Consider the following 12,671-nt stretch of genomic DNA (forward strand, 5'->3'; position numbering starts at 1 on the left):
CGGTTCCCTTAATTAGCTAATCATTGGATTTCCTTACCCAAGAAACATTGAGTATTCATATATTCTAAATAGTGTTCTACATCCTGGAAATACATCATTGAACACAACACAAAAAACTTTTGTCCTATTTGAGCTGTTTTTCCTGTGAACAGCACAGTTGTTAATCTTATTTTTTCCCTGGCTTTCAGCACCTATATGCTGTATGCTGATAACTATATCCTGATAACTACTATCAGTGAAAGTGTAATCCAGAAAACAGAAACCACTGTGAGGATTCAAAAAGGAGGACTTTAATAGAGCCAATTGGTACATAGGGGATAAAGGAGCTAAGAAGATAAAAGGGGAGCAATGAGGTAACCAGCATGTTACCAACAGCTACACTCTTAGATTAGAGGATCAAAGAATGGAGATAGAATTACCAGATATCAGAGCCAGCCTGTGGGGTGGGAGTTGGAGCCATAAAGGGTATTCAGCCACCACTAGAGATATTATTCAAGGCAAAAGGAGAGGGAAAGAAATACACTTGATTCTCCACTCTTTCACTTTCCAACCTCTCACCAGTGTCTGTCATCAGCCAAAACCCAGTGTGAGACATGACCGGCAGTGATTAGCCTGCTTGCGATGCAGAGCAGAACAGGGGAAGGATGAGGGTACACTGATCTGAGGAAAAACAGGACAAGCCTGGCACAACTGCCAAACTTATATGTCCTGTTATTGTTTTCCTCCTGAACTCCAAGTCATGTGTTCAAATGCCTTTGTGAGATTTCCCTTGGATATGTAAAAGGCACAGTATGCTGAATATGAAAAAATATCGAACTTTGATTAGGAACACATGCACACACACACACACACACACACACACACACACACAGTGAAACACACCAACAAAGCTTAACTAACTAATATGTGACCATTCATATTCCCCTGGTACACTGTAAACTATGTATTATCACAGCTGTTCAAGCATTAAGTTAGGGATTGGTCATTCCTCTTCTCTTACCTTTACCTCCCTTCTCCTGACCCTGTTCATTTCATATATAAGTCCTATCTCTAAAACATTCTGGGTCCATCTACTTCTCTTCATTTCCACAACTAATAAATCTAAACCACCATTACTTTTACTCTGGATTTTTGCAATATCTCCTAACTGCCCTAATGTGGTAGAATGTATTTTTCAAAGGTGTCTGCATCAAAATCTCTTATCTTGCATAATTTTCTTGCCATAATTTTCTTGTCACATCCCTATCAAAAGGTAAAATCCATTTCTCTACCCACTTGAATGTGTGAGGGCCTGTTACTGGTTTGACAAATAGAATAGAAGAGGTGTAACACTGAACCAGTACCAAGACTTCACTTTCCTGCCTCTTGAAGCCAGGAAGAAATGTGACTACCAGAAACTACCACGCCATGAGATGCCCAATCCATGTGGCAAGATCCTGCAGGATGAGACCACCTTTAAAAAGAAAGAGGCCAAGAAGCACTTCTAGTGCCAGATATATGAATGAAGAAGATATCTTGGAAGTGCATCCCCAAAGCTCCAGATGTCTAAATGATTTCCTCCAAATGCTAAGTACAGAATTATCATAAAATTCAGCAATTCCACTTCTAGATATCTACCCAAGAGAAATGAAAATATATATCTACACAAAAACTTGTACATGAACATTCATATTAGCATTAATTCATAATAGGCAAAAAGTAGAAACGATCCAAATGTTCATGAACTGAAGACTGCATAAACAAAATATGGTATATTTATACATATGCAATGGAATATTATTTGACAATAAAAGGAATGTAGCACTGATACATGCTACAACATGGATGAACCTTGAAAATATTATGCTTAGTGAAAACAGTGAAAGAACCTAGTCATAAAAGTCTACATATTATATGATCTCATTTCTCTTGAATGTCCAGAGTAAGCAGAGCTATAGAGACAGAATGTAGATTAATGGTTGAATAAGGCAAGCTGGGAAGTGTGTATGTTGGTGGAGGGAGATGAGTGGGTGTTGACTAAGAATGAGGAAAAAGTGCTAATGAGTTTATGGTTTCATTTTAGGATGATGAAACTGTTCTAAAATTAGATTAAAGTGATGGTTTCATAAGTAAAAACCATTAAAGTGTAAATTTTAAATGGGGGAACTATATGATATGTAAGTTACATCTCGGTAAAGCTGTTAAAGAAAAACAACTCTAATCCAGACCTGTCAATCCTTTATTAAAACCATTCTTTGACTTCGCGTCCTCCCAGAATAAACTGCAGGCTCTTATCCTAGGCCCATAACCCTAAGAATAAATCCCTATGAGGTCACAACCTGTTCTACCTTTCTGATCTTACCTCTGGCAACTCTCCCAAAAGTCCACTGTATTTCAGCTCTGCTGATTTTTTTCAAAAAAAAAAATTTTTTTTTCAAAAAAAAACTTGTTTTCAGCTCTGCTTACACAGTCTGAATTTGTTCTTTTCCTATGGTATTCATATCATAACTATGCCTATACCTGGAAAATTCTTCCCCCAGGTCTCCTCATGTCTACATCCTTCTAGCCCTTTGGGTCTCAGCTTAATATTAACTTCTTAAGGTAGATTCACACAATCAAAATAGTTTGCTAGTCACTCTCTTACACAGCATTTTGTTGTCTTCATGGCACTTCTAACACTATAAGACATTATTGAGTTTGTTTTATTTATTTACTTGTGATGTCTTTTTCTCCCACTAGAATTTGAGCTCCATGAGAGTTGAAATCTAATCTCTCGATTATCACTTTGCAGCACCTGGAAGAGTGCTCAGAGTAGATGCTTCCTAAACATTTGTTCACTGAGGAATTCTTTACATTTAATTATCTTCTTATATTTACCATCATGGAGCAAATGATAGCTTTTCAAAACAGCTATATGTATCATTGTCTGTAACCTTCAGTCTCACCTTTCTCTGCTTGCTGCTAGGGAAAGCTCAGGCTGCCTTTAGATCAGACCAGCACTGCACAAAAGGATGCTTCAACCAGTTCTTACCTGCCTGTATCACAGATCTTCCCATTGCTACAGTAACAATGGAAATACCTTACAAAATATCTTATAAGCGTTTATACTTTATATTTTACTATTTATGATATAAATTGGTGAAGACAGGCCATTATAGCAGGGAATCAGGAAAACTAAATTCTTGCCTAGATTTTGTTCTCAAAGGGATCGAGTTACTCATCTGAGTGTATAAAATATTGAACTTTTTCTAGACCACTTCTGAAATCTCTTCTTTTTCCAACATCAAAAAAAAAAACTGGGCTACAGGAACAATGCAGATATCCCAGCAGCACTAAGAAGTTCTAGGTTTATCCCTTCATGGTTGTCCCTGATTTAATCTAACTGCTTCCCTAATTTGCTGGGTAGGATTTTCTACTTCATGCTCTCTATTCTTGTGAGAAATTTCATGTGTTGAGCTGATTCCCAATCTCATGTCACTCCCTTGCCAGCCCAGTTTAGCCCACTCCTACAACTGATGCTGGGTGGCATTTTGTCTTGCTGCCTTCTCCATTTACCTCCTGCACTGGGGCTACCCATCAGCATCAAAGGCATTAGCTCAGCACTGGTTCACCCGGCCAGTCCTGAGAGGTTGCACACTGCATGTGGGTGAGTAGAAACTCTCGCTCCTTGATCATCCCGTAAGATCTTATACATTCCTTATATAGTGCTATATTAGTTTGCAGTTATTGATTCACTTGTCTGCTTCTCCTTGAGACATTGGGTCTGGGACAATGACTTGCTTTACGTATTGCTATTGTTATGGCAGTGTCTGGAATTAAAAAATGATAAGAATAATATCTACATTTATTGAGTGCTTGTTGTCATCGGGTATCATACTAAATGCTTTTTATCTTCATGACAAAAAGTTTTCAAGACAAAGTTGTGATCATACCTACCCATGAGGTAGCCACTACTTGTATCCCCATATTACTGATGTGAAAACAAAGACCCAGAGAGAATAAGTCATTTGCCTTATGCCACATAATTCACAAGAGGCAAGCTAAGATTTCAATCCAGAGAATCTGGCTCCAGGCTCATTAAAGACTAAAGACTATGCTCTATAGCATTTAAAATGTGCTTACTAATTACAGAATGAATTAATAAGTTCTTAGGACAAAATGGTACAAGGTGGTTAGAACCTTGACTAAATACAGATAGCTTTTGAGTTTCCACCTTAATAGCTTTATGAATTTGAGTAAATTGTCTCACCTTTCTGTATCTCTTTGCCTTCATTGTTAATATGTAAAAAAAATAGTACAGGTTTATCATCAAGAGGTTGGGTAAGTTTTGATTCCACCATGTGCTTAGAAGATGAAAATAAGAAATATTAGTGATATGTTTTAATGTTTATCACAGTAGTCAGCATATGTTCACTATTCTTATTTTTGATGTGACTATTATTTTAAAAGGTCCTATATAACTTATTATTAGGGGAATATACCCTACTCAGTTCAATTTAGAAAATGGCTTTTGAATCATTCTCATGTGCAAGGCATTAGGGTTATCTAAAGGACAACCAGAGTTCTGATGCTCAAGAAGCTTATATTGAAATGATGGAGGCTGATATGTATAAATTTAATATTGATGGTACAATGTAAATTTACAGGATGATTCTATAAATAAAATATCTTGGGTTACAGAAAATACAGTAATAAATGCTAACTGAAGATCTACACAAATAACATCTCAAGTAAATTACAGTAGAAAATTACCATCCATCAGAATAGGATGGAGAAAATGGGGAACACTCACCCAAGTAAGGAGATGAGAAGAATAAAGACAGCATGGTACAAAAGTGCCTCATGACCAGAGTTCAGCCGATGTCAGGGTATGGAAGCTTTGGATAATGGGTCTGGGACTTGTTGAGAATTATGAATACCATGCTACAGCGCTCAGGCTTTATTCTTTGGAAACTGAAGAACCAACTGAGTTTTAGATCAGGAACGTAAATTATCAGATTTAAATTTTAGAAGGATGAATGTGTGATTGTGCTTTTTTTTTCTCCTGGAGAGAATTGAGGAGAACTTTCTGGATTCAGGAATGCAGAAATACAGAGATAAGTTTCCTCCAGAAGTATAAGAAGGCACATAAGAAATGGAAGGAAGAAATATCAAAGAAAGATTTAAAAGGCAGTATAGCTATAAAACCCAAAAGAATGGTGACCACTTGAGTATAGAAGAGAGGAACAAATTGGATATGGCAGTAAGATGCTTAATACACAGGAAGAGGTAACTGGAAGTAATTGAGGGTCCCAAAAAAGTGGGATGGTAATGAAGAAATGAGTTTGAGTTACATCATATGAATTAGAGGTGTTTGCAGGAATTTCACATGGAGCTGTTTAGATATTAGCTAGTGGTCGAACAGAAGCATGAAAAGAAAAGTCAAGGAAAGAGAGATTGTGTGTATGTAGGAGATTGTGTGTATATAGAAGTGGATGGGAAATTAGGTCAAGGGCTGCAGACAGGTCATATACAAGATGTTTGTGGAAAGGATGAGCAACATAGCAATTAGAAAATCATTGGTCATTTTTTAGTTTAGTCTTAGCTGAATAGTGAGGGCAGAAGCTGTTTTCAGTGAAAGGAAGAGAGAAGTAAATTTGGGATGATAAAGTGGATTACAAATTCAAGGAGTTTGGCAGGAAGCAGAGAAGTGATCATGTTTCTCCATTGCTCTACACCTCCCAGTCACTTCCAATCTCACTCCAAATGAAATAAGAAGTTCTTATCACAGCCTAGAATCCTCCGCATTGTTTAGCCTTCTGATGATTCTCTAAACTCATCCTCCCCACTTTCCCTATGATCCCCTACAGCTAACTCTGCTGTAGCACGTGGGTGTCCTGGCTCTTTCTCCAACAAAACATGCAGACCTTTGCCTGTCTCAGGTCTTTGTATTTGCAATTCCTGTAATTTCCCCAGTTTTTCACAAGGCACTACATTGATTCTTTTTGATAAGTATCACCTTAACAAATAGACTTTCCAGGGCACCTGATTTTAAAAAGCCTACTCCCTTTCATCCTGTCCCTGCCCTGTTCTTTCTTTTTAGCTTCTATTACAACCTGACATCTTAAAAATTTATTTGTTTTTTTATCCTCATCCCATCCCCTCCCTGTCTTTTCAGACTGTAAGCTACAGTAGAGCAGGAATTTTCTCTGTTTTATCCAATGCTATATTCGTAGTATCTAGAATAGTGCCTGGCACATACTAGGTGTTCAATAATTATTGATTAAATACATGAATGAAAGTATGACAATATGGGGCTATACTTAGAAAGACGAATTGAGGTAAATGAAGGATTTTCCAGTTGGGTTAGGGTTAGGGTTAAGCAATTGAGACTATTTGTATCTGGAGAGAAAGAATCAATATGGAGAAGAGGTTGAGGACACCTTGAAAGGAGAGAGGGTATAAATAGGAAATGGAACAGTATTCTGCAAGAGGTATGCAGAAGAGGATTGTATCAAGGCAGCAGGTCAGGGTTAAATCTCAGAAAGGAATAGGAGAATTTCTCCATCTGAAATCTAAGGAAAAGAAAAGGGATAGATAGGAATGAAAATAAAATTTGAGGAAGGAAATTGGAAGCATTGATTCTTTTTTTTTTTAACATCTTTATTGGAGTATAATTGCTTTACAATGGTGTGTTAGTTTCTGCTTTATAACAAAGTGAATCAGTTATACATATACATATGTTCCCATATCTCTTCCCTCTTGCATCTCCCTCCCTCCCACCCTCCCTCTCCCACCCCTCTAGGTGGTCACAAAGCACAGAGCTGATCTCCCTGTGCTATACGGTTGATTCCCACTAGCTATCTATTTTACGTTTGGTAGTGTATATATGTCCATGCCACTCTCTCACTTTGTCACAGCTTACCCTTCCCCCTCCCCATATCCTCAAGTCCATTCTCTAGTAGGTCTGTGTCTTTATTCCCGTCTTACCACTAGGTTCTTCATGACCTTTTTTTCCCTTAGATTCGTATATATGTGTTAGCATACTGTATTTGTTTTTCTCTTTCTGACTTACTTCACTCTGTATGATAGACTCTAACTCCATCCACCTCACTACAAATAACTCAATTTCGTTTAGAAGCATTGATTCTTAAGCTATGAAGAATTCAAGAATTCCGAAACAGGCTAGAAGGAAAGGTAGGGCAGAAGCTTAAGGAGAGGCAGAGGAGGGAAACCTCCAACATGCTGCTTACAGTGAAAAGAGAAAGCATGCAGATTTCCTGGAAGTCAGTCCAGGGCAGAATTCTTCCCTCTTCATCACACTTGCCTTGCAAATTGTTTTCAGTATGATCATGTTTCCAGCACAGAGCCATGTGTACCATTTACAATGAAATTTTATTCTACTAAGTTCTTCAGATATAGTCTATTGTGGGGGGAGATATAGGCAAATATGGGATGTCAGTGTATTTTACTCACTGAAATTAACCTATATGTGTGTGTGTGTATATATATATATATATATCTTGATTCTTGCATATATCATATATGTATATATTATGTATATGTATATATATGAATATATGTGTGTATATGAATATAGGTAAATAGATGTATATGTACCTATAAATATATAAATACATATATATGTGTGTATATATATATATATATATATATATATATATATATATATAAAACTAAAGTATAGTAGATAAAATTAGTTGGGCTTCAGTTTTCTTAGAATCTCCTTGTGGGCTTGCAAGAATCTAGTATCTTTCTATCTTGAAACTGAATTTTCCACTTGATTCCTGGCAGAAGCCATCATCATCTGTTCAGACTGATGATAGTTGTTGTTTAAGCTTTAATGGGCCAGACCACAGAATATTTATCCCTCTCTGATGATCCAGCTGCTTTACTAAATGTTGTCATTTCTTTTAACTGTTCTGGCATTAGAAAGCAAATGACATTTTTTTTTTCTATCTATAAAGTAGTACATGAATATTAAAAGAAAAGGGAGAACATACAACATAGAATATAAAAATTATCCATGATTTTACAATTACCAGTGTAATTGTTTGATAATTTTTATTGGTGTTTTCCCTTCTAACCTATTTTTCTGTGTATATGTCCAATTTTTAATTGTTCCAACTAATAATGTATACAGTTCTACAGTCTGATTTTTTTTAAATTTCTATCATTAGCATTTTTTCCAGGTAATTAAATGCTCTTCGAAAGATTAGTTTTTTATAGCTGCATAATATTCTATCCTATGACATTTATTTAACCATTGTCTGTTTGGAATTTCTTTGATTTTCTTTTTGTTATAAAAATTACTGCAAAAACTTCTCTACACAAATTCTTCATCTATTTAAAGGCATGAGTTTTAAAGTTCTTTGAAACATTATCATTGTTTCTGTGAAACATTATCATCATAACTGCTGAGTTTTTGTTTTTAAACCAATACATCAGACAGAACATGGGAATTTCATATTTATATATTGATGCTTATAGTGTCTAAGAAGTTGCTTTTTGGGTTGTTACATTATCTTACCCAAGTATTCATAGTCAGTAATTCTCATGAACTTGTGTCCTGTTTTGTATTAATACGTTTGTTAAACTTAGTAAAGCTAAAAGAAATAAATTTTGTGCCATATGTGTCCTTGGACACACTAAGTTAGAAATAGCACTAAATTCTGTATTTAGATTGTATTTTTTATAATCATCATGGGGAACAACATTACTATAAATTTTGTTGCAACTAGTAGATAATATTGTCATCAAGGCCAATATTTGGACACTGGGAGTTACTTGAAAATTGTTTTATTTAAACTTAAGTGGATTTTTTTTTGCATCAAAATATTCCCTGATAGTATTAAAGCAGATATTATTTTAAGTTTTTCAGAACATACCTTATAAATGAAATACAGTTATGTGAAAGATTACTTTTTCCCTGGGTAGAAATATCCTGCTCTGTAGCATTTCAAGAGCTATTCTTTTTGTTGTTCTTGTTCCAGGAACATAAGTGCTCTTGAGTGAATGGATAATGTTGGTTGAGAGAAGAGAATAGAGGGGGATAAATCTCACATGTTTCTTTTTGGAATTCATCAATGGCATCTGCTAATGTTCACAGCAGACAAAGTTGCTTAAAATGCAGACTTTTGCTGTTCCCACTAGAATCGATATCGCACATCTTTCATACTTTGAAGACTGATTTTACTGTAAATCTTCTACCATTCCTTAGGTGATAAACGGCAAGATTTTAGGGACCAGACCATTTCAACTAACATAGCAACTGTATTTCTATGATGAAGATCTATTTAAAATAAAATGGACTTTGTTTCTGATATAACTGCAAGAAATGAAAAGAAGACTGACCACCATTCTTATAACTTCTGCGGCCAAATCATCAGATGGTGCTTAGTTTCATTTGTTTGTGTGTGTGTTTCTTATCGGAACTTAAAATGCTCTTCTTAGAGCATTATAGTGTAAGAGAAAGAAAACCTTCAAAAAAAATATGGTACTTTCTCCTGGATCATTTAACTTCTACCCGAAGGCACATATAATTTACAAAGTTTTCTAAATCCTATAATTTTCTTCTGGGGAAACTATCTCTCTATCCATCCCAAACCTTCCATAGGCACAAAGTGTTACAGTGTATAATAAGGAACAAGTTGGTGACCCCTAGAAAAGGGATCCAGAATTTCCACTGCTATTGTCACAGAGCTGAGCTCCTGGTCATTGGATAACCATTTCGATATTTGCAGAGATCTTGTGGGTAGAGAACATGAAGGGAAGTAAAAAGTAGCTTGAGTAGTTTTCAGGAAGAATGTAACTTAAAATATATGCTTAATGTAGCTTAAAAATAAAATTTCAAATTTTTAAACCGTTCTCAGATTTGTAAAAAAAAGGAAACTTGAATTGATCTTACAGAATGTTTACTTGTTGGTTTTATTTCTTCTAAAGAAATCATTTTTTATTTACAGGAGGTATTTGGAGATGACAGGTGCTGTGTCTCCTATGACCTAAAAGGCCTGCTTTTTTGGAAGACAGTAAGTTATTTTTGGTTTTGAGTTGAGGGTAGAGAAAGATAATAGAGGGGACATCATGGTAGTCAGTCCCTTTAGTGATTGGTATTGAATGATTGTTTATTTAAAAGATGTTCTTGAAAAAAGTTCTAAGACAATACAATAGAGAAATAATGGTCTTTTCAACAAATGATATTAAGACAACTGGACACCTGTATGCAAGAACTTGAAGTTGGATTCCTTTCTTATACCATACACAAAAAAAGTAATTAACAATATCATAGACCTTAATGTAAGAGATAAAACTATAAAAGGATTAGAATAAAACACAAATATAAATATTCATGCCCTCAGATTAGGCAATAGTATTTATGATATCTTTTATAAGTGCAATCATATCAAATACACAAGTGACAAACTTTAAAATAGCTAAACTAACATTCATCAAAAATAAAAACCTCTGTCTTACAAATGATAACATCAAGAAAATAAAAAGACAGCTCACAGACTGGTAGAAAATATTGATATATTTGATAAGGGACTAGAATTCCAAATATATAAAAAACAATTACAATTTAATAATACAAAGGAAAATAACTCAATTGAAAAACTAGCAAGGGATTTGACTGGATGTTTCTTCCAAAAAGATATACACTGGGATAATAAGGGCCTAAAATTATGCTCAGCATAATGAAATATTAGGTAAATATAAATCAAAACCACCATGTTCATACCCCCTAAGATAGCTGTTATCAAAAAGACAGATAATAACAAGTTCTGGGGAGGATGAAGAAAAATTGGACTTCTCATTCACTGCTGGTGAGTATGTAAAATGGTAACCTCTCCAGAAAACAGTTTTCAGTTCCTCAAAAAGTTAGGCATAGAGTTACTATATGACTCATAATTCCACTCCTAGTTATGTGCCCAAGGGAAATAAACATCCACCCAAAATGTATGCATGTTTCTAATAGCATTATTCATAATAACCAAAAAGTGCAAATAACCCCAATGTTTATCAACAGATAAATGGATAAATAAAATATGTTATATCCATGCAATGGAACGTCATTTGTGAATTTAAAAAAATTAAGTATTAATTCAACTGCAACATAGTTGAATGTAGAAATTATTATGCTAAGTGAAAGAAGCCAGACACCAAACACCATCTATTCGACGATTTTATTTTATGCAGTTTCCAGAATAGGCAGATCTATAGAGACAGAAAGTAGATTAGCAGTTGCCTACAGCTGGGTGCTGGGGGCAGCAAAGAAAGAGCTAGTGTTAACTAGGGAATACTTGCTAATAGGTAGGAGTTTCTTTTGGGATGATTAATATGTTCTAAATTTAGATGGTGATGATGCTTGCACAGTTCTGTGAGTATACTAAAAAAACATTAAATTGCACACTGTTGTGAATCTTATAATATGGGAGTTACATGTCTCAATAAAAATGTTAAAAAAAATGAATGTCAGAATCTCAAAATGGGTTTTTAAGAGAAAATTGGTAAAAAAAAAAAAAAAAATCCTGATTGAAGGACAGGCCAGGAACTGATGCAAATCTCTTAAGACATTTCTAGATTCTAGACACAGAGATCTACTTTGGATCCCAAGGGACCTAACAAGTCAGAGATGGGGTTAAGTTCTTACTTTGTTCACTTAACTATAAGCCAATGCCACTGATGAATTGCAAATAGAAAGCCCTATCTTGTTATATACAAAGCTTAGATTCTTTGAGGTTATCAGGAATCAACACTCTTAATATAGACATTTTTCTTGGGACAGTAGAGTATTCTCAGTGATTCCACTGTATCTTGCACTCACACTTTTTTGTGGAGTGTGGAGCAATTATTCGTGATTTCATGTATGTTTTCTGGTTTTGACAAGGAAAAGGAAAATAAAATATCTAATGTTTTGTTTTAATATTATTACAGTAGCATCAGTATTTATGTGGCTCTGCAAAAGGCAGGAGTGTTACCTGAAGAATTTATTTTTCAAAGCTTAGTGTGAGGGGAATATTTGTGAAAACTTTACTTGAAATCTTTACTTAATCTGTATGTGTATCTTTACATCCATATGTATATGTGAATACAGGTAATATTATCTCAAAAACATTTGCTATTATCCTCTTAGAAATGAAAATACGAGAAACAAATATAGTGTTTCAGTTGAACAAATTTGAAGCAGAATGATTAAATTCCTCTCAACTTAAACATAGTGAATCGGTGACAGTCTAAAAATAAGTACAACTAACGTCAATCTGGTATATTTTACCTCAACAAAGACTAGAAGTAGACAAATGCAAAGAACTTCATATATTTTTTGGTTACATGTGTTTAGTTTATCATTTATATTAAAGTTAATTTAAATATAATTTTGCTATTAATTGTAATGTCGTCCTGCCTACCCCCACTATCATTTATTTTTGGGCAGTCATGGGCAAACATATTTTTAAGCCTATTGAGACATATTAATCAAGCATAACAATGTGTTTGGCAAGAACAAAATTTTATTTTTGTTAGAAAAACAAATTGGCAAGTTTATATTATCTATAACTCTCTTTTTCTCTGTTAAATATTTTGTGATTCTGTAATTTCAAATAGTTACAGAATTTTAGAAATGGGTATAAAAGAGTGATAAGAATATCGCTATTCACAGTATGTAAAGCATTGTTAAAATATCTATAGGAAAAAAG

Source organism: Balaenoptera borealis, assembly GCF_965194805.1.
Source record: "Balaenoptera borealis genome assembly, chromosome: 5".
Lineage (NCBI taxonomy): Eukaryota > Metazoa > Chordata > Mammalia > Artiodactyla > Balaenopteridae > Balaenoptera > Balaenoptera borealis.